Genomic DNA, 23,224 nt, shown 5'->3' with positions numbered 1-23,224 from the left:
TAGGTATAATACAAAGGCAGTTTCACTTGTGTTTAGCAGATGTTGCCCATGTGACACAGGTGGATTGCCACGGATGAGTGTTCCAGAAGACTGCTCTCACTCCACCATCTATGGATACTTTGAGCTTAATGTCGAGAAATCTTCTCGACTGTCTGTACTGTGAATTCAGAAACTAGGTTTCAACTATTGATCTTGGTTTTTCTTTTTATTTTAATAGACATTCCCTGGTTAATGACTAACTGCAAATATTTTCTACCAGCAAGTCTCAAAAAAAGGTTCACCTGGTCCTTAAAAGACGTTATTTAAAGGAAGGAAGAATGTTTCTTCTTTCCTTGAACCAGAGGAAAGGCAGACAAAGACTCTTTGACCAAACTGCAGCCATTCTTCTCTAAGCCATTTTATGGATGAGGCTTTGACCTATGGATTTCCAGATTGGTCATTACATTGTTCAAGAATCTGGTTGGTGAGGTTTAGCCAGTATCTTCTATCCTCAATATCTGATCACTTTCTCTTGACTTTAGCAAGAATACTGTTAAGTCAATTTAGGATGTATGCCCACCCTTGACATTTTGTCATAGTAATTGTCCATCTACAGCCCTCAACCCAACCAGCTCCTTGACTGCAAATCTACATTTGTCCACGCTGTATCTGGAGGTGAGTCCTACCTTTCTTCTCACCTACTGTGAAGCTCCATTTCGGGAGTCCTGTGAATAAAATTTTTCTTATCTTTAATAAGTATCAGAATAATGCTTTCTTTTTTTCTCTTTTATTTTTTTTATTTTTTATTGTTGTTCAAGTATCGTTGTCTCCACTTTCACCCCACTAAGCTCCCCCGCTCCATCCATCCCTGCCTCCCACCTTCAAACCTACCCCCTTTGAGTTTACCCATGTGTCCTTTGTACATGTTCCTTGATGGCCCTTCCCCACCCTCACTATCCTCGCCCCACTCCCCTCTAATTACTGTCAGATTGTTCTTTATTTCAATGTCTCTGATTATAATTTGCTTGCTTATTTGTTTTGTTGATTAGGTTCCACTTATAGGTGAGATCTTATGATATTTGTCTTTCAATGCCTGGCTTATTTCACTTAGCACATTGCACTTCAGTTCCATCCATGCTGTTGGGAAGGGTAGGAGCTCCTTCTTTCTTTCTGCTGTGTAGTATTCCATTGTGAAAATGTACCATAGTTTTTTTATTTACTCGTTTACTGATGGGCACTTAGGTTGCTTCCAGCACTTGGCTATTGTAAATTGTGCTGCTATGAACACTGGGGTGCATAGGTTCTTTTGAACTGGTGTTTCAGGATTCGTAGAATAATTTTTTTCTTTAATAGTATAGAAGAAAATACAGATGCCTATTACAAAACAATAGTTTTTCTGACAGAAAGACTCACCATAGTCCAAGGATAGACAGGAAATCAAAGTATTTCAATCCTCTTGATTGTGCTTCATGTTTGCCTTTTATCTGGTATTTAGTAGTAATATTGAGGTAGCCTGCTAAATTAATATAATAGTGTTTGTAATCATGAATTTTATTTTAGTCTGTGATCTTTAGGATATTATTTGACCTAAGATTTAATATTTCATTTATTAAAACAGCACAATGATAATATATTTCTAATAGGCTTGTTGTGAGAATTAAATGAGATAATACATATAAAAAGCTTAATTAGTGCTTAGGACATAGTAGGTGTCCAATAAATATTAGCTATTTTCATTTTGAATATTAATAATAATTAAGTACTTTTCAGTTTTTATTAGTTATTCTATTTGTTATATCAGATATTCCCAGGAATATCTTTAAATGGTATTTTCTAGTTAACCCATATTCTGAAATTATTGATCTCATGGGAAGGTGTGTTTGACATGGATAATGTTAATTCCCTTCATAATTCTCTCTAAACAAAACATGACCAAATTTTTTTCTAATCATAAAAACATCCATCTGGAGACCAGATAATGTTCTAATATATTATACATAATCAGAAAAATGCAGTAATTTCTGGAAGATAAAAATATTAATGTGAATAATAAAAAATAAAATAAAAATATTAATGTGCAAAAAATCCATTCTTTGATTCCTAAGAAGAAAAAGTATTGTAGAGAGGTCTCATAAACTCAATAATACATACCTTTTAAGGGGATAGGGTGAGGCTGGGTGGAGGTGAGGAAAAGTAAGAAAAACTGTAATACCATAAACAAGAAAAAAATATGGAACTCAAACAAAAAAATCAAAAAATATACTTATTAATAACGTTAATCATGTGAAATCTCTGCTCAATGGCACAAATAACCAGATACTGGAAATTTCCCATTTCAAACTAAATATCTATCAAGTGTATTCTTTAATTAATGTTAACTACATTTCTCTTTTGTGAGTGCTAATTCTAAAAGGAAAACATACTTGTGTAAGCCTTGTTTTGTCCAGGCCAATGCTAAACAATCATGGTTAATTCCCATGCAAATGAAGGTGAGGCATTATATGAGTGGGAATCTTAGATATAAATGTCAAAATCCACTTTGGCTAACTCAGCAGAAAGAAATTTCTTGGAAGGACACATCATAGAAATAAAAAGGAAGGTTGGAAAACCAACCTTATATGGGAAGCCCAAGACTCTAAGACCGGTGAACTTAGAGCCTACCAAAGTTTGGGACACTGCAGGCTCTGCCATTAATGATAAAGCTATTCTACCATAGATGCTGGAATAATTTTAACTGGACCTTGCACTCTCTCAATATTTAAAATTCTGGGAAAAAATAAATAAAACTCTGGGAAAGAATATTTGATTAGCAGACAACACATCCTCTCACTCTACCCTCCATATGACAACTTCCCCTCTTTGTCTTCTCTGATGGGAGACAGCCCTGCCTCCTACCTATCTCATTGTTTTTGCCAAAATAGGGAGTCTGTATGCAGACACGTGTACTTAGTTCATTATCCAGAACCTTTTCTCTGAATTTATTCCTATATAACACTCTGTTAGAGTAGTACTACATTGCTACAGACTGAAGAGCTTTTGCATTTTCAAATAGGTTTGTTGTTCATATAAATATATGTTCCTATTTAAAAATATATAGGCATCCATGTAAGTCTAAAAATAAAATAGAAATTAAAATGATGCACCAACAGATAATGTATTGTAGAATTGTGCAACTGAAACCTGTATAATTTTGTTAACCAGTGTCACCCCAGGAAATTCAGTAGAAAAGTACACATTCCAAAGAATGACAAAAAAAATCTATGAAGCCATTTAGTTATTTTACATTATTAGTAATAAATCATATATCGTATTCAAAAAAATGAAATACAGTTTCTAGCCTTCAAAATGTTGGTGGTTCAGAATTACCCATCTTTGTTTAATTTTTCTCAATTGTACTATCAGTGTCAATAGTTGTTACACAAAAACTGATAAAAAGTAATATGAAGAAAAATTTTTGTTGTTTTATCTGACAAATATACTTCAGTGCTGTTGGAGATGTTATTCACACATAAGGGAAGTCACACATTCAATTCTTGTAATGAAAGTATGGGAGATCATCAGCTTAACAAAGGTGGAAAAATCAATTTTCACTTAATGTACTTGAGTACATTTCACCTAATGCTCTTGTGTGCATTGAAAAGTAAATAAAACTGTTTGTTGATGACTATGCATTCTATTGATGATAGAGAAAAATGCTTGCATTGTTTGCAGTGATTAAATATTTTTTCACAATAAATGAATTCATCTTTTTCTAAGGTTAAAAATTTACTTCAAATTAAGTTTAAACTTATGTGCTTTAGAAGAAGTAAAAACTTTATTAATAAACAATAAAACTATATTTAATCACAATTATTTAACATGGGAATGAAAGTGACTGAATCTTACCATCCTATGATATTTCAGTTCTATGAAAGATATTTCAATTCTATGAAAGAATTCTAGAATTTCAAAGACAGTGTGTTCTTTACCTCAAGACCTCTTAGCACATTATATTCCCAATCTCAATGATCTTTCCATTTACTCATTTAAAAGAACCCTGAAATAACTTAGCTTTAGAACGTTCTTTAAAATTGCAACCTATTCTTTTTGCTGAACTAGCACATTGAAATCACTTTAAGTTTTTATCCTAAATTTAGCTGTTCGTAAATGCTTTCTTCTTTATTGTAAAAAGTTAAGAGGTCTTTGTTTGTTTGTTTTTATCCCTTTTCATCAAAACCAGGTGTTAAGGGCAAAACAATTTTTAATATCAAACTTATAGAAAGTAGTTAAACATTCACTAAGAATAGTTACAATACAACAGTTGGATATTTAAAAAAAGCATTTTTGTCCTTTAGGGCTTCATTCATAATATGGTCATAGTTATTTAAACAATAAAATAACTCATACATGAATACATTTAACAAAATACTGGTGAAGCACTTTTTCTCTAATTGGGAATATTTTCACTGAACCAACAGCTAGCTAAAGGTATTCATTTGAAGATGGCTGGTGCCTTATGCAAGGGCGTCGTTCCTTCATCATGAATCAGAGGGTCTTTATTGAACAATGAGTTTTGATCTTGTTGCAATTAGCATGATATTCAGTCATGTTTGGCCATTTTATTTTTATTTAAATTTAAACTATGTTCTATAAATTACATACTTGGCATCTTTTGTCTATGTGAAAGAAATAACATTTTTAGGAAGACCAAACTAAAATTCTAGGATTTTGATTTCATTTTTTTGCCTCAAAAAGTGGTGATGTATTCCTACATCACCAGTGAAAACAATATGGGATTGTTCTAACTCCAGGAATAATAATTTTTTTCTCAATGTGAGTATAAATCCATGATATTTATCTCATAATGGAAAATGTGGTTGAAAGGGGCTCTTGATTTGGTTCCACATCCAGTGACTAAGTTATCCATATTGATGTTTCTCCCAAAGAAAAGCTTACCAAAACAAAATACAAAAACATCAAACTTCAGAATAAAAATAACAATGTTCATGTCTACTTTTCCCTCAAGATAAATTTGATATGAAAGTATATGTATATGGTGCATGTGTGCGTCTGTGTGTCTATGTGGAAGAGCTGCATGTGTATTCTAGATGGTTTCTTCTGAGTTAGAGAAATATGGAGCCAGCTGATCCTCCTGGGGCACCAACATGTGCTATATCAACTGAGTGTTCAGCATCAGATGTACTAAGATATAAAAAGGAGGGAACAAACAAACAGGCAAACAAAAGCAATACAGGCCACTAAGCGAAGGCCAAAAAGCAAATGACATACAACATCTATCTTTTCCCCTCCACCTCCTTCTTGGTTTCTAATTTCCTAACTCTGTTCCCAAAATGCTTTTACCATGTAATGTAAGTGAACGGTAAAAGACATGATGTCACCTGATAGATAACTTCAACCTTGGCTCTACTCATTGTGTACCTCTGGGCCCCACTGGCTTATACAAAAAGAAAAGTCAAAGGGTTCACACCCAGTCTTAGAGCATCATATGAACAAGCATGAGAGGGAAAATTATCTTACTGTACCTCCTTCCTGATTCTGTCACTCAAGGCACTGGATACAGTCACTTCTTGTATGTTTGTTCATTTAAGATCCACCCATATCGGCCTAGTCATTTATGATTCACTTATTATATATTGATTAGGAAGGCAAAGCTTAATGAATCCTGAAAATAGATTTTTATTTTCGGCTATCTGTTACTTACAATACAAAATTATCAAAACCTTTCGCTCAAAATAATACATTTAACAAAAAATTATTCAGGCTGATCTTTACTTCAGCTTTTTTCAAAATGAGATTATTATAAAAATAGCTTAAAGGAGAAGAAATTCCCCAAATAATGTGTATTTATAACCCATATTTCTCCAAAATATACCAGTCTAGGAGTAAATATAGTTGCCCAAAAAGAGTAATAAAACAGCATCTCTCTGTTTTTGCCACAACCTATAAGATTTCAGGAGTCTCAGCTTCCCTCAGATTTCTCCAGCAGACTTCAAGCTGTCCCTTATGGGGGCAACCAACAAGCAGTCCATGCAGCTGATATACAGATACTACAGTTTCCTCTTTCATGAACTTGGACACCCCAGGGAGTTCTCAATTGTTTGTCTCCTACGCCAGATGCTGTGAGGACATGTCTTTCCTCTCCTATATTCTGATGTTCCAACTCTGATATAGTTCTTTTCCTTCATTCTACAGAGAGGCTGGATTGGTTTGCTGTTTTGGCTAATGTGACCACAGATAATTACCTAAATTACAGAAAACACTACACTCTGCTCTGTAGGCTACTAAACTATGGTTAGTGTGTTCTTTTCATTGTTTACAGAGATTTTAAGGAATAAGCCATTTTTATTTGTACCCTTATACTCAGATCTCTATTATAAATCTTTAAGGAAAGAGGAGAACATAACATTTGATAGATACCAAAAATTTTCATCTTCCCCCAGACCTTAAGGCAAGTTTGTGTTCATTGACTCTCTTTTTCCAAGATATTCGTTCTTTCCTAGGAGGTTCATTAGTCCTTTATGCAAACAGACCCTGGTAGACATTTTTTTATTGTTGTTCAAGTACAGTTGTCTGCCTTTTCCCCTCCTCCACTCCCCCACCACCCCAGCCATTCCCATCCCCCTCCCCTGATTCCGCCCCCCTTTTTCTTATACACAGGTCCTTTATAGTTCTTCCTGAAAACCCTTCCCCCTTTTCCCCTCACTTTCCCCCCATTATCTCTTCTCACATCCCCTCTGGTTACTGTCAGTTTGTCATTTATTTCAATGTCTCTGGTTATATTTTACTTGCTTGTTTGTTTTGTTGATTAGATTTCACTTATAGGTGAGATCATATGGTATTTGTCTTTCACCATCTGGCTTATTTCACTTAGCATAATGCTCTTCAGTTCTATCCATGCTGTCTCAAAGGGTAGGAGCTCCTTCTTTCTTTCTGCTGCGTAGTATTCCATCATGTAAATGTACCATAGGTTTTTAAATTTTTTTTATTTTTTAATTATTTTATTGTTGTTCAGTTACAGTTGTCTGTGTTTACCCCTCCATAATATAGGTTTTTTTATACACTCATTTACTGATGGGCACTTAGGCTGCTTCCAGTACTTAGCTATTGTAAATTGTGCTGTTATGAACATTGGGGTGCATAGATTCTTTTGAATTGATGTTTCAGGGTTCTTAGGGTATAATCCCAGCAGTGGAATTGCCAGGTCAAAAGGCAGTTCCATTTTTAGTTTTCTGAGGAAATTCCATACTGTTTTGCACAGTGGCTGCACCAGTCTGCATTCCCACCAACAGTACACTAGGGTTCCCTTTTCTCTACAACATTGCCAGCACTTGTTGTTTGTTGATTTGTTTATGATAGCCACTGTCACTTTTAATATGTCTCTGGGCCCTCTGTATGTCCTCCTTGGAGATGTGTCTGTTCAGGTCTTTTGCCCATTTTTAGTTGGGTTGTTTGTCTTCCTGGAGTGGACTTGTGTGAATTCTTTATATGTTTTGGAGATCAGGCCCTTTCCAAGGTATCATTGGCAAATATGTTTTCCCATATAGTTTATTCTCTTTTCATTTTAATGTTGTTTTCTTTAGCCATGCAGAAGTTTTTTATTTTGATGAGATCCCATTTGTTTATTCTTTCCTTTATGTCCCTTGATCTAGGGGACATATCAGTGAAAATATTGCTGAGTGGAATATCTGAGATTTTCCTGACTATTTCCTCCAGAACCTTTATGGTGTCACAACTTATATTTAAGTCTTTTATCCACCTTGAATTTATTTTTGTGTATGGTGTAAGTTGGTGTTTGACTTTCATTTTTTTGCATGTAGCTGTTCAGATCCCCCAACACCATTTGTTGAAGAGGCTATTTTTACTCCATTTTATGCTTCTGCCCCCTTTGTGAAATTTCTGGGTTTATTTATGGACTCTCTGTTCTGTTCCATTGGTCTGTGTGTCTGTTCTTATGCCAGTACCAGGTTGTTTTGATTACAGTGGCCTTGTAATACAGTTTGATATCAGGTATCGTGATCCCTCCTACTCTGTTCCTCTTTCTCAAAATTGCTACAGCTATTCGGAGTCATTTATGGTTCCATATAATTTTTTGAAATGTTTGTACACTATCTGTGGAATATGTCATTGGTACTTTAATAGGGATTATGTTGGATCTATAAATTGCTTGGGTAGTATGAACATTTTGATGATGTAAATTCTTCCAATCCATGAACGTGGTACATGCTTCCATTTGTCTTTGTCTTTCTTAATTTCTTTCTTCATTGTTGTGTAGTTTTCTGAGTACAGGTCTTTTACCTCCTTGGTTAGCAACAAGAAAAATAACGTGCTTAGGAATAAACCTGGTAGCCATTTAAACAGGTTCATTACACTTGCTGAAACAGATCTGAATCCTAGGGTGAATTCAGCTTAGTCTCTCAAGCTAAGATCCCTTCACCATACATGTAAATATATTTCAATGACAATATTTTATTTGAGAATGTTATTTTCTTTATTATTTTAAATATAATAATGAATAGGCTTCAAGTGAATTATTTTATTATATCTGTCTCTGATATGTCATACTTTATGTTTGAGACTAACTGACTTTTCTATTAGAAGAACAAAGAGAACATTACCTCTTAATATCAGTTTGGATGGCATAGTGGTACCAGAGTCACTGACTGAATTTCCTAGTGTTTTCTTAAGAGTAACCATCTTGGCCATTCTCAAGGACTTACAGAGACTGGAGCACCAAACACAACATTTTGACTCATAATGTTCTGCTCAAAGAAGCACTTCTCTAAGAAATAACTGTTTCACTGTGATAAGCCATGGTCAGGTTTTTCAATCTCAATCACCTCTAAACCTTGTGTGCAACAAGTAAATAAAAAATAATTGTCCCCTTTTCATTCTTACATATTTTCAAAGCTATTGCACGTGGGTGATGCATTGTCATTTTTACATATTGTGTGGAAAATGCATATACAGGTTAATGTTGGTCAAGTAAAATAATTCTAACCTAAGCCTAGAAGTGATATGGTCTCCCCAAACATGTTTATAAGCCATGTAATGTTGGAGTTTTACACTTATATGACTGAAGATATAAGAAGTTTATAAATCCACTCTTCACACTTCCTGAACCCTGGCTGGGATTCAGTCCTCACCCAGGACAGATGCGGAGTCTACCACACTCTGAGCACATACATAAATGAGAGAACAAGAGGAGATTCCAGAAGCCCTGCTCATTAAGCTTCTTTCGCCCTTTTCTGTAACCTTTAAGCTTGCAGTAGTACGATGCAGCTTTATTAAAATTTAGATATTGAAATGACCAGTTATGTAAATTTTAAAAAATTTTCTTCTGTGCGACTAAATAATTTGCCATGCAAATAAAGGATTTGACTAAGAATAAAAAGGGATAAGGGTTTGATATTTCTATAATATATATTTAATGCATTCTTAACTGACTATTAATCAAATTTATTATAATAATGAGACTATGCCCATCATTTACAGTTTTCTAATATCAAATTTTTGACTTCCTTCTTTCCCTTCTTATGCCCTGACTTTGGGACCATGGGTGGAGTTAGTAAACGGGGTCCCTTAGACTTCCACATGGATTGGATGAAATAAAGGAGAAATGACAAAAGGATTTTGAAGAGTTTGATGTATATTAACTGTAATAGGCTTCCATGTTTCTTTTCCCTGCTATCATAATTTGAACCATGTTTCTTACAGAAGGAATCTGATACAATAGAGAGGATTCTGTAATTCTCAGTCTTCAAACACCAGGACCAAAATATTATCTTAAAATTTTCTACAGTGGAAGCTGATTCATAAGACTAGAGATGTTAAAATATGAGTTATCTATGAGAAAAGAAAGAGCAAGGTCTCTATTGAAAAAGATCTAGGGTAGAGCAAGAAAGAAAAGAGACAACCGAAAAGAAACTCTGTAAAAGGCATCTCCGAGAAAGGTCACTCCAGTTGATGTAGGTTTTTCTGTTACAAATTCCTTTTTATGTGCTGAGCTGTTAAATGCTAAATCTTCCCTTTTAAAATGGACTTCAGTTTCCCCATGGAAAAGGTCTCTAACCCCTGCAACTGATGGTCAGTCTCTACATATGTATTTCATTTTATGTCATGTGTTCTTTGCTCTTGCTTTCTATTTTTCTTATTTGGTGCCCCTATATAAGGGCAGTTATTTGTCTGAAACATCATTGTGTGAATGTGCACTGATATCCTCTTGTGTAAGTGCCTCAGGGACATTCTTTTCTGATGGATGTTCCAGATGTCAGAGTTTACAACTGTTCCTAAGTATAAAATGTGTATACTAACCAACAAAAATAAAGTTTTATAAATACATAATTTTAAGCTGAGACGCTCATGTAAATGGATATAGCAAGGTGTAGATATATAAAACATCTCATATTTGTTTGAAATATATATAATTTCTAGAAGAATTCAAATATGTAACTCAAAGGAAATGATCTGGACTAAGAATCATATATTTAAGTGGCTAACTAAGATAGCCTAAGTGAAAGGTTTTCTGGTTCCCACAGGATTATGAATTTTTTCCTTGCCATGACATTAAATAGCCAGTGGTTTGGGAAGAAAAAGAGGGAAAATTAGAATTTTAATAAGAAATGTCAATCCTTGAACATAAATAGAATTTAATAGCTTTATGAGCTTTTTAACCCTTAATGTAATCAACACTGCAGTTAGTGATGGCATAGGGATTAGTAGAAAGAAGCCTGGGTGATATACTCCACTTTAGCATTTATATGTAATAGTCATTCAAACATCCACTCAACTAATATTTAAGTGCTTAATATGTGCCATGCAGTATTCTTAGAAATAACTGTAACATCACTTGGCCTCTACTACCTAATCTGTAAAATGGACGTTTCCCTAACCCAGTGAGAATAGAAGCTAAAGGTGGCCTATTTAGCTTGAATTGCTGATTTATAATTTTAATATTCTAGAATTTATAATAAATTTGATTTAGTATTTAGTATTACAAATTTATAAGTTTAGTATTCTTTAGTATTCTATATTTAGTATCCTCATTTTCTTTCTCTCCCTCTCACAGAAAAAAATCTACAACCAGTAGCAGCCGTAAACAAATGACAGAGAAAACCATGGTTAGGAAAGCCTTCTGATTTTAAGAATTCTTAATTCCTTGAATTCTAGATTTCTGCCTTTTAATTTCCTCCCTCGCACAACATAATAATACAGAGCAAGCTGAATTGAAAAAGATCTTGACAAACACTGCAAACTATTTCAGAACATAGATTTAGTAAATTCACTAAAACTTCTAAATGATAGCATAGCATCAAAGGTTGGTAGTATGATATACAACTCACTGTCGAAATAAAATTAGAGGACATATTCAGGAAGCCCACCTTCAGAAAGGTGAGGTCTTTCCAAGGAAGGTTTTTGATCATTGTCACATTAAGATATAGGAATTTTTAATCAAGATCTTTGTAAAAAGTCAGCTTAGGACCCTTTAAAACTATAAAATTATTTATTTTAAAAATAGTCATTTTATATTCCTTTTATATTTTAGACACCTATAATATTGCACTCTTCCTATAAATAACTAATTTAAAGTTATATTTTTCTAGTTACACGATCTGCATTTTAAAAAGTTTGAAATGATTTGGCTACTGTTATGTTTTTAAATTTCTTACCAGAGAAAAATGTGTACCTGATTCACAATCAAATAAACTATTACAAGAATTTAAATTGGATTGTGAACAGCAGTAATAGAAACATTTAAAACTATGAAAGGTCTTGATTAGTTGATTTCTTGTACGATATGACTGTTTTACAAATTCAAAATAGAAGGCTACGTATTCTTTTGTTATCTGTGGTTGTACGGAAATTTCACCATTATAGATTTTGAAAGCTCTGAATGTACAAGTCTGTGACTGCACACACACATGAGTTTCTGTATGTCTCTTCATTATTAGCTAAAATGGCTGGATGAAATTTCAACAGTTATATAAGAATTATTATATGAACATTTTCTTCCTTGCTATGCTGCTGTTTTCCAGCTCTTTAGATAGAAAGGGCAGATATTTGTTATGACTTGTTTTTGTCTACAACCCCTGTCATTTCTGGGTTGTTGGTTTCAGCTAGGATATATAAAGAGAAAACCCAAGGAACTCATACTCTTATCTTATAGCACCATCCATCAGTTTTTGATTTTGAATCTTACAAGCATGGAAACATAACTATGTATTTATTGTTTGACTTCTTTGGCTCAACAGAACCTTTATGAGATATACTTATATTATTGCATGTAATAGTAGTTTGTTCTCGCAGTTATATAGTATTTTGTGGTCTCCACACACCACACTGAATTTATCCACCACACTGCATATATCTCAGATGTACATCTTTTGTCAAACAAGTGCATTGTAAATATATTCTACCATTCTATGATGGATCTTGATGGGCAGAAATTTTAATTTTAGTGAACATATTTATTAACTTTTTTATTTTGTGATTAATGAGTTCTGTGCTATGCTACCCCAAATTAATGAAAATATTCTTCTATGTTTTGTTTTAGAAGACTTTTATTTAGGGCTTTTATACTAGGTTTATTATCCATGTCAAACTAACTTTCATGTTTTCTTTAAAGTATACATCAAAATTCATTCACAAATAACAGCACAACCAGGCAACTCATAATGAAATTTCTAAAAAATATGATAATAAGATGAGGCTATGTAAAATTATAACTTATTAGAGACATTTACATTTTGAATAGTGACCTGAAAAGACAGAAGTGCAGGCTGGTTTAACTACCTGGCCTCAGAATTCCAAACAAAGCTTTAAGGTGGTAGCATAGATATGTGTTTAATTTTTCTGAGAAAATTTCCAAAGTAGTTTTAAAATTTTCTACTTCCAAAGCAACATACAAGAGCCTCAGTTTCTCCATATTCTTATTAACACTTTTTGATTTTAGCTATTTTAATGGGTATCTCATTATGGTTTTAAATTTCCCTGCTAACTAATGATGCTGAGTACTTTTTAATACCCTTATTGGAAATTATTTATCTTTCTTTATGAAGTGAATGTTCAAGTCTATTGTCCATTTTTATAATGAGGTTTACTAAGTACTTCAAATACGGTTGGCATTCTCAGTATACGGTCAAAAGGAAAAGAATACAGACAAAGTGAATGAGAATACTGGTACAGGATGAGTCGACTCAGCATTGTGTGATCGGGGGTGGGTCACATGGGGAAACAGTGTTTAGGCAGAATTCCAGAGAATTTAGAGTTGGATTTGAATTGTACAAATTAGTTGACACTTACTAATGGATAATCAGCTTTTTCATAAGAAGTTGAGCATCTAGCTTAATAAAACACTGTATTCTCTTTTTTCTCTCAATAAACTGAAGTTTAATTATTTTTATTTAACATTTAGATTTTTTATTTATCTTAAAATAAATTAAGAAATTATTAGCATTTACAGTAGCATTTAGTTGCTATTCATAAGACTTCACATATTCTAAAAATGTAAACTATTGACATGTTGATCATTTGCCAAATTGAAATTAAAAGCCTTACCTTCACATATGCCACCACTACATCAGGTTCTCATCAAGATAGCCGTTATTTTTCCTTCATTGTAATAAGTAAAATACTACATTTTTCATGTAACATAATCAAGAAATGGAAAATTGGATGTGGTTATAAACCACTAAGGGCCTTGGGATTGAAGGGCATGTGGTGTGAGAAAGGAAATGAGACAATTTCATTTAAATCCAGATGTATACAGCACCTAGGTTTTCATCTAGATTATAAGAACAAACAGCCCTGACTGGTGTGGCTCAGTGGACTGAGCACCAACCTGTGAACCAAAGAGTTGCCAGGTCGATTCCCAGTCAGGACACATGCCTGGGTTGCAGACCAGGTGCCCAGAGGGGGTGTGCGAGAGGCAACCACACTTTGATGTTTCTCTCCCTCTCTTTTGCCCTCCCTTCTCCTCTCTGAAAATAAACAAATAAAATCTTTTAAAAAAAAGAAGAAACATGTTTTGTCAATTTTTTTGAATACCCAACTTCATTGTTGTATTTGTTTTACCTAATACTAACATTTCTTTACAAGCATGATTCCACAATGTTGCTGTAGTGAATTATAGCAGAACATGGACTTCCATACCAGTGTTCTGACACATTCCTCTGAAAAATACCCAGAAACTATTTAATGTCCTTTGTTTTCCTTTAAGTTACATTAATTCCAAGATGTTTACCCTTATTTGATATCATAGCAATATAAAGAGAATATCAAATCCCCTAATCACATTACTGCCTTTGCCAGAAAACTGCCATCTCTATAAAAGAGGGAAAAAAAAAAAACCCAGTGCGCTAGCTACTGAATGAAAATGCTATCATTTCTGTTTCTCTATTTTCAATCGTCTCTTGTTATCAATTATCTACCATAAGCTATAAAAGTGATGTTTACTGAAATGTGTGAAGCTTCAGAATATAACTGAAGATAAGTGCTAAATTATATATAATGTAATCTGCACAGAAAAAAAACACATTACAGATTACATTTTCAACTATTCCAGATACTTATCATCAACAGAAAACAACAGAGTTAGCCACGGAGTAAAACCAGCCCTTGCCAATTACGTTATTTCATATGCTGCTCTCAAAGCAATGGCTCTGGAAGAAATCCAAATGGAAACTCAATTCCACAGCACTCTGTATTCCAAAGGGTTTGTGATGAGACCAGAAGTATAACAAATGTGACTTGAGGGCACAGTGTTCTAAGAAAAGATGAGCTGATTATAGCTGATGGGGGCAAATTGGAGTGTGTTTATAGATATTCCAATAAGAACACAAACACATTGTAACTGCATCAAATAATATGATTAACAAACTCTAAATATGAAGTTTCACTGGTTTAATTTCAGCTCAGGTTTTTTTGTCTTTTAGATATTAAATTTCGCTCCCACTAGCAGCACAACCTGCTGATCTATTTTTTTTCTGAGAGAACTTTTCATATCTTTTCATTTATTAAAAGCTAAATTAAGCTATTTATTGTCAGATAACAAACATGCATACAAATACCTATTGTATATAGAAATAGGAAGGTGTCTTCGGCAAAATCAGCATTTTTTTTCTTGAGGTAACAGAATGTCATGTATTTACATACAATGTTTTCATTTACTTTAAATATGAGGTAAAAATATTAAATTATTAACTTTTTAATGATTTCCTTGAGCATGAGACCAGCACTGGTTTGGTAATTTTAGAGTGATTTTGTTTTCATTAATTTATTACCAAAGTAATCACAGAAGTTGTTTAAAAATACTTATGTGTATGTATGTGTGTGTGAATGTACAGCTTTCAAACCGTCTTCCCTTGTACCACTCTAAAATATCGGTTCTAAGGATAACAGTTCAATCCAAATATGAAATACAGAAATCAGAAGAGAGGAGTTGGCTTTCTTCCAAATTACAATTTAAGTTTCATCGCAAAACTGGCATCAGAATTGTCTTTTTCTAACAGAACACAAATAGTTAATGGGCTGAACTTACTAGGGAACAGTAGAAAGCAGCTTGTCTCTCCTTCCACTTTACTGTCTTCCAAACTTCTAATGCTATCCCCCTTTTTCTGTCTCTTGATAGCAACTCAAGTATATCCTGTGAATCACTAGTAACTTTCAGGTAATAGAAGCATCTTAATTTCAGGAATTGATAAGTCTAGACCATTCTATATCAAAATGTTTATTTTTCCTTCCATTTAAACATCACCCCAACCTTGTCTAACCCATGGCCACACAAGCAACAACAAGAAAAATGACATGCACTGTCTTTTCCTTTTTTTTCCTGTCCAGGTCTTGTGGAGCCTAAAGCATTTACAATTTGGGGAAAGACCTTCTCTTTATAAAAAACATAATACAAATAATGAATGCTAAACTTGGTCCAGGCATCCCAAGGAGATCTGTGCATGTGAGGGGCTCTGAGTTTGAACTTCATTAGCTTCAAGGTACACTCTTCCCTGCCTTCACCTTGCACTTCCTCTCTTCTTCCTTGTCCTCTTGGTTCTTCCAAGAAGTAAAAGCATAATGAAGAAGGTCAAGAGGCAAAGAAGCCCAGGCCTTTTCACTAAGTGGGATTATTGTCAGTTTCTTCTTGGCTAGCACTGGCTTATTCTTGCCCTTTGTCATGGCAAACATACCAACTTGAACATGCATGAAATATATCATTGGATTGTTTATGAACCACCTCTTTCTATCCAACCCATGGTGATCTCCACTATTGTATATTCCCTGATGAGAACATGTCAACCCTGAGCTGACCTCTAGAGGTTGCTCTCGGCTAGTGCTTCTGGCAGTACACTTCATCAGGTCCTCTTCGTGGCATGTACACTTTTTTATGGGTGGTTGGTGGAGAGGTGAGTATTTTACAAAATGACTTCAGCATATCATCTATCTTCCACAGCATCCATTTCACTCAAAGGAACATAAACCCCTTTGTTTGTCAAATTGTAGAAATTTACTGTGTTTCCACTGTGTTTTTTCTTCTCTACCTTACCAAGGTAGGGATGCTCCAGGCACCCTTCCAGCTTCAGAACTTCCAGTAAGAGAGCTAGACTGCAGTTTTGTTGCTACCAAGACTCTAGGGTGTGATGGGTCAAAATCTCCACAGACTTCATACCTCTCCACCCTGGTAGCACTATGGGCCTTGTCTGGGTTTTTGAGCTCAGCTACACACAGCCAGAGAGTAAGACATCAATTTTCTCTTCTTGACCCTGTCTTCTCCTAATCTCTCCAGTATTTAGAGCCTTCTAATTTGCCTTAGAGGACACTTGCGGGGGGTGGGGGGAAATCCTAATATCTCTCTTTGTTCATACAAATTTCTTATCTGACCTCAACAATATATTAGCCCCTAGCCTTCATCTATATAGATTTCAGGTGGGAAATGGCTGTTTGGCCAGTTTGACTTTATTTTAACCAGTCCTACCATGATGTGCATAGTACCTCCCTTTGGATTGTGACATTTGTACCCAATATGATAAGTAATGTGGTTTTAGCCAAGATTATAACAGGAAAACCTCCCATTCTAACCGTTGTTGTGCTAACTTTATTTTGAAATGACCAAGCAAATATTTAGCCCAAATTCAATGCGTACCATGTGACCTATAAATAGAAAAATGATATTGGCTCAGCCAGGATTTTTTTCGTGTATGGTTGCAGCAGAATAGCAGTGTAAGTGTTTGAAACAAGTGTGAGAATATTACTTAAGATGGAGGGCCTTCAGGTGGACAGATGCCAATGGGCTTTTAGTGATGTTTCATAAACTGTCAGTGTTTAAGTTCTGTGGGTCTCAGAACTCCTCCAGTGAATTTTGTACGTGGTTTCCTAGTTGATCCTTATAAAGTGAAGTTTTTATAATTTCAATATTTTCTTTCTCATAGTTCCTAAAGTCTTTTAGCGGTTATTCATTGGCCAATAGCTAAATTTCACCTTTCTCCACTTGCTCATTTAAGCCTCTTTTATTTTTTTATGTATTGATAGAGAGAGAAACATCAGTTTGTTGTTCCACTTATTTATTCGTCCACTGGTTGCTCCTTGCATGTGCCAGACCTGGCATTGCACCCACAACTTGGTTTGTTGGGATAACGCTCTAACCAACTTAGCTACCCAGCCAGAGCTAAGCCTTTTTTTTATTAGAGTTAAACTTTTTTTAAATCTTATTTTTATTCCTCTCTAATTTATTTGATCAATTCTAGATAGTCTGTTGCACAAACACTCCTCCAAGAATTTATTTACATATTCTCTACACCTGGAATTCTCCCCATTTTTATTCCATCTTATCTGGATTTAATAAATTCTTCTCTAATACATCAACACAGAATAAATGATCCTTGTGTCTACTTATGAGACATAACTAGTTTATATATTGGTTAATTTTTTTCAGTCACTTACATTGAGCCATTACCCTATTTAGTAATAACTTGTCTTCCCAAATGCATTGTGATCTCCTATGGGATTTTGCTTTACATGCATAGAATGATGTCTTGTATGTGCATATTGTCTTGTATTTTTATTGAGAAACATATGACAGAATTGATGAGTAGCCAAAGAAAGAAAATTTCTATATCCATATATTAAGTAAAACAGCTGAATTTTAAGAATAGAATTCAAATAATTTGCTTGTTAACATGCATAAATAATGGAGGAAGAACTCTGTGGAAAACAATTCATCAAAGAAGCTATAACAAATTACCATGACATTATTTTCTACTCTTACCTATGTCCTGCCTCTGGTAAGGGACACTCATGGGTCAGTGAAATAAGAGTTAAAGAAAATCTTTTCTTCTCCCCCTCTTTCTCCTCCTCTCATTCTTCAGTTGATTATACTGCATAATGTTTCAGGACATCCTTACTATAAACTAGGAGGGACAGATCCTCTTACTCTTTTCCAGGGCCATACAGTGAATATCTAGCTTGTTTTTCTGTCTTCATGCTATTGTCTAGAAAGAGGGTTTAATAAGGACCGTAGGCAGTTAGTTATACCCAGAACGTACAACACCCACTTACTCAGCCCCAAGTCTTCATAATATTGTCACTATTTTCCTGTGTCCATCCTTGGCCTGCTTCATGTCACTTTAAATTCAGAAATTGGTGTGATGTTTTAAAATGTAATTCACATAATGTTCCTTCCCCACTCAAACCTGGCATAATCTGCCGTGGTATTCAGATTAAAACCATGTCTTCACAATTAAATCCACAGCACTGTATCATCGCTCACTGTGGTCCAACCCCACCCTCCCTATAATTTCCTTTCTTCCCTTGCTACCCTTTCCCTTTCTCCATCACCTTCATCCACCCCTCTCATTTGCTCTCCCATCAACATTGCTTGCCCTCCTTCTTGATGTCCCATGCCTTTTTCTTACACTTTCTTCAGTTTTTGTATTTTCCTAAGTGCCACCTTCCCTGGTCACCCTATCTACAATGACATCTCCTCAGCTTAATTTTTATACCTCTCTCACAGCTTTTTTCCCCCCTCGCTCTGCAAATTTACTAATGCCCTTTGTTTATCTGTTTTCCTTCAATAGAATATATATTTCATAACTGCAGACATTGTGTGTGTTTTGTTTGTTGCTACATCCCTACCATTTAGCACAGCACCTGACACTGAATTGGAGCTTGATGAATATTTGTTGAATGAATGAATGAGCAGGTATATGATCACCAGAGTACTAAGACAACAGAGGATACACAAAAATGTATAAAGCATAACATTATGATCCCCAGGCTGCAGTACATTAGTGGAGGTTATTATGAACATAATAAAGATGGAACAAGTATAAAATGCTTTGCTACAAAAAAAGAATATGACAAAATATCTTTGAATTTGAGTGGGACAACAATAATAATTGTGCTTAGTTATTAACAATGCAATATGAATATAAGAAAATTAAAGTAAGACCTAATTCTTGGCTAGTAATAGGGTAGAGAAAAACAAAAAAAAATGCAATGGTAGAAAATATGCTGTGTATATAGGTAAAGTCATCATACGGTTTGAAGGAGGTGGTGAGTCGGAGGATATAAGTGTAGATAGGAAGGCTAGATTGTGCCACATCAGAGGTTTAGCACATCAGATGAAGAAAGTTCATGATGTCTTACAGGCAACAGAAAACCTTGAAAATTTCTGAGCAGGGAAATGAAATGGTCATACCTGTTTGGAGGGAGATAAATGAAAGTGAGGGAGAGAGCAAGGATAGATTGAAAGCAAAAAGACTAGTCAGGAAATTACTAAAATATTTATGGAAGAACAATGAGGGCTAATGTAGCAGTGGCTGTAAGGAACAGAAATGAGAGAGTGGACCGGGGACAATGGAGGGTTGAATAGAAAGAACTTGATGACTGATTTGATATTTATTATAAAAATGCTGTATATTATCTATATAGAGAATGTTTCAGCCTAGCTATCAATAAAGGTGATCATTTAAATTAAAATGTTTTATTTTCACTCTGTTCTGGCATTAAATGGTGTGAAAATATGTTTAGAAGCAGAAATTGTAAGGATCCTTTCTTTGCAATTCATATGGAATAAAAATTTACTACAATGATGTAAGAAGCTGAGTTAGACTAATTTGTGCAACCCATGCCCATAACCATCAGATTCAAACAATGGTCTCGCACATATGGGAAGCTAGTCATCCTCATTTTCTCAATTCCACTAGGGAATGATAAAAGAAAAAAATATTCTTAACATGAAACATTTCATGCATGCAAGAGGAAGATGAGCAGCTCTCTCAGTGAGAATAAAATCTCCAAAATATCTCTTAGACTCGAGCAGGAGGCTTGCATACTAGAAAACAAAACACAACAAACAAACAAACAAAGGTGATCAAAACATGCTCAGAATAAATGAGCAGCAAACAAAGACAGAAAGGGTTATGTTGGGGACACAGAAACATAATTGGATTTCTCTGCCAACCCTGGTAATTAAAATGAAGACACTCAGTACCGTAGGTGCTCTGCAATCCCATAATATGTTTGAGATTAACAACCCTTGAATCTGTGTTTTACTGCTGTATTATCTGAATATACAATACACAGTGCTTGCTATTTTCAGATAACACAAACAGAGGTTTCTCCAGGGCTGTGAGGATTTTGAAGTGGCTAATGAGAGAGCCTGACTTGTGTTTTTCAATCACACTTTCCCTTTCTGCCATCGATATTTTGGCCAAATTTGAACAGAAAATAAACAAGCAAATTAATAGGAAGTAACAGGCTTTACAGTGATTTAAAGCTTTGCCTCCCTATTTTAGAGAAAAAAAAAATGAGTCACTGCTCTGCAGCTTTGCGTTGCCTCTTCTGTTTTGCCAGCCTTATAAAAATAAAAGGTATAAACTGTGTTGTTGGCTGGAGCTGCCTGGAGGGAGCTGGTTATCTGTGAGGAACCAAAATCATCACTGAAGCTGCCCCCCTCACACACCTCAAACCCATGTCAGATGCGGGCCATCCATCCGGTCTACAAAGGGATGTGGGCACTTGGGTCCTCCTCACAGGTGCCATGTGGCAGTGCGAGGACAGTACCCACAGGAAACCCACAGCTGGTAGGTCATGCCACCAGGCACATCCAGGAGACTGCACGCACATCAACCTCCTCTGCTGCTGAAAGGCTTTTCTGACTGTGTACATGGTAATTTCAGCCGAATTCCTGCTTGCAAAACGGTGAGAGTTCCTTTGGGCTCTGTGGAAGTGTTGTCAGGAGCCAGATATGGGTATTGCAAAGGGAACGGGAAGTACATGCCAGTAATTAATATTATGTCTTGTCCCCAAAGACATTCCTGCTCTCTTTATGTCTTAGCTAACTGATCCTCCACCTCCTCTGAGAGGCAATGATGAAGTCAATATAAACACTCAGCTTTATATCTAATTTCTACTATTAAAAGGGAGGGAGGCAAGCACATTAAGCAGGTTGGCAATGCCTAAGAAAAATCTCGTGATACTTGGTGTGCTTCCCAGAGAGGACAGAGTCAGAAACCTGATTTGGGGGATTAAAGGGTTGTTTCTATTGATCAGTTCATGGTTACAGATATCACAAATTGTCTGGAGCAAAAGGAAGCCAAAAGGGTTTAAAAAGAAAGAATAGAAAGACCCTGCAGCATTTTACTTGTTTCATCCACAGACTAATATCTTTTACAAAATAATACCCTGTCAACAAGAGCTCAGCACTAATTCAGCCTGGTGTGTAGTACGATATGGAGCCCAGTTCTTCTCTCACCTCCCTGGTTACTGAAAGAAGAGGTGAGCAGAGGGCCTGGGACGAATTGGTGATTGTTCTAACCACAGTGTAGGCATCCGTCTGTCTTTGTTGGGTCCAGGATGTAGTGACAGAAAAACTGGAAAAACACTTTAAAAGGTGACTTAATGCATAAATCAACCACATTTGGGCATTAAAATAAAATAATAGGCATCCCTAAGATAAATGTCTCGTTTGGGCATTTGGAAAATTCTCACATGTGTTCTGTCATTTATTTATTCATTAGATATTTACTGCAAGCTTCGCTGCTGCTTCAGTTACTGCCAGGCTGTATGGATGGTGATCACTGTATTCAGAGGGCTCATAGACTAAACAATAAAGTTGCTTGGATAATGCCTGAGGAAAATGGGAGATGATAAAACAAATCTGCATGTTATTGGGCTAATTAAATATCAGAAATATTGACTGGAACAAACAAAGACAGATTTATTCTTTAAGGACAAAAAATAGGACCCCAACAAGCCTCCCCCATGCCTATGTTTTACTGTTGCAGTTTTAAGAGGACTAGGTCAGATATAATGGTGTGGAAGCCTGGCCATGGTACAGTCCTCTGAATGCTGCCTGCAGTAGGATCTGCCCCCAAAGAGTCAAAATAGCCAAGAGAAACCACTTTTCTAAGAGAAAGTCCCAACCTGTCTTCATGATTTAATGTGGTAAAAAATTCTGATTTGTGTTTTACTGGATTACCTTTGTTATTTCAAAGAGGTCATGCCATTTCTTGATCTTCAATGGACAGATATTTTAAATTCATGTAAAATTAAAATAAGGAATGGCAGGCTTGATAATGTGGAGAAAGGAAGTATGTTATAAAATAAAATAATTGAAATGTCAAAATCCCTCCAACATGAACAATTTTTGCATTCATATAATCTTTATTAAAAAATACCACTTCATCATCTATCAGAAAAATCAAAACATATTTTTTGTCAGATTTTTCTGCTAGAAAATCACACTAACTTCTTTTAACTATTTCTGTCAGTGGAAAAATACCCTTAATGAAAAACAAAAACAATATTTTTTCTGTAGCCCAGTATTGTTTGCATAGCTGCTGGAGTCTGCATATCTGAATTCAAACCACAGAATTCTGAGGTCTGAGAATGTCAGGGGGGAAAGGCTCAGGTTTGGGTCTACATGTGCTCAGCAGTGGTTCTGCTTCAGAGCAGATGCTCCAGGGGGAGAAGGGAACAGATGCAGCTGTGGAGAGGAGTCAGCCTCTGCTCTGGGACACCATTCCTCATAGCCGGGGCTGAGCTGGTGGATCTGGGAGCCACACAGCATTCCAGTGCAGTGGTTCAGTCATTATTAGTGAGTGTCATTGTGCCCTGATTGCAAGCACTCAAGTGTTCAGAGAGAGAATCATGAAAAACAAATGGAGAAAAACAATACACAGGAGCCTAATATCTTTAAGTGGGTAAATTATCTTTTCCTTGAGAAAGCAGAAAATGTTAATGACTAAGTCTGCCA

The sequence above is a fragment of the Desmodus rotundus genome, chromosome 2 (genome assembly GCF_022682495.2).
Source record: "Desmodus rotundus isolate HL8 chromosome 2, HLdesRot8A.1, whole genome shotgun sequence".
NCBI classification, from domain to species: Eukaryota; Metazoa; Chordata; class Mammalia; order Chiroptera; family Phyllostomidae; genus Desmodus; species Desmodus rotundus.
Note: the sequence above shows the minus strand (reverse complement) of the source record.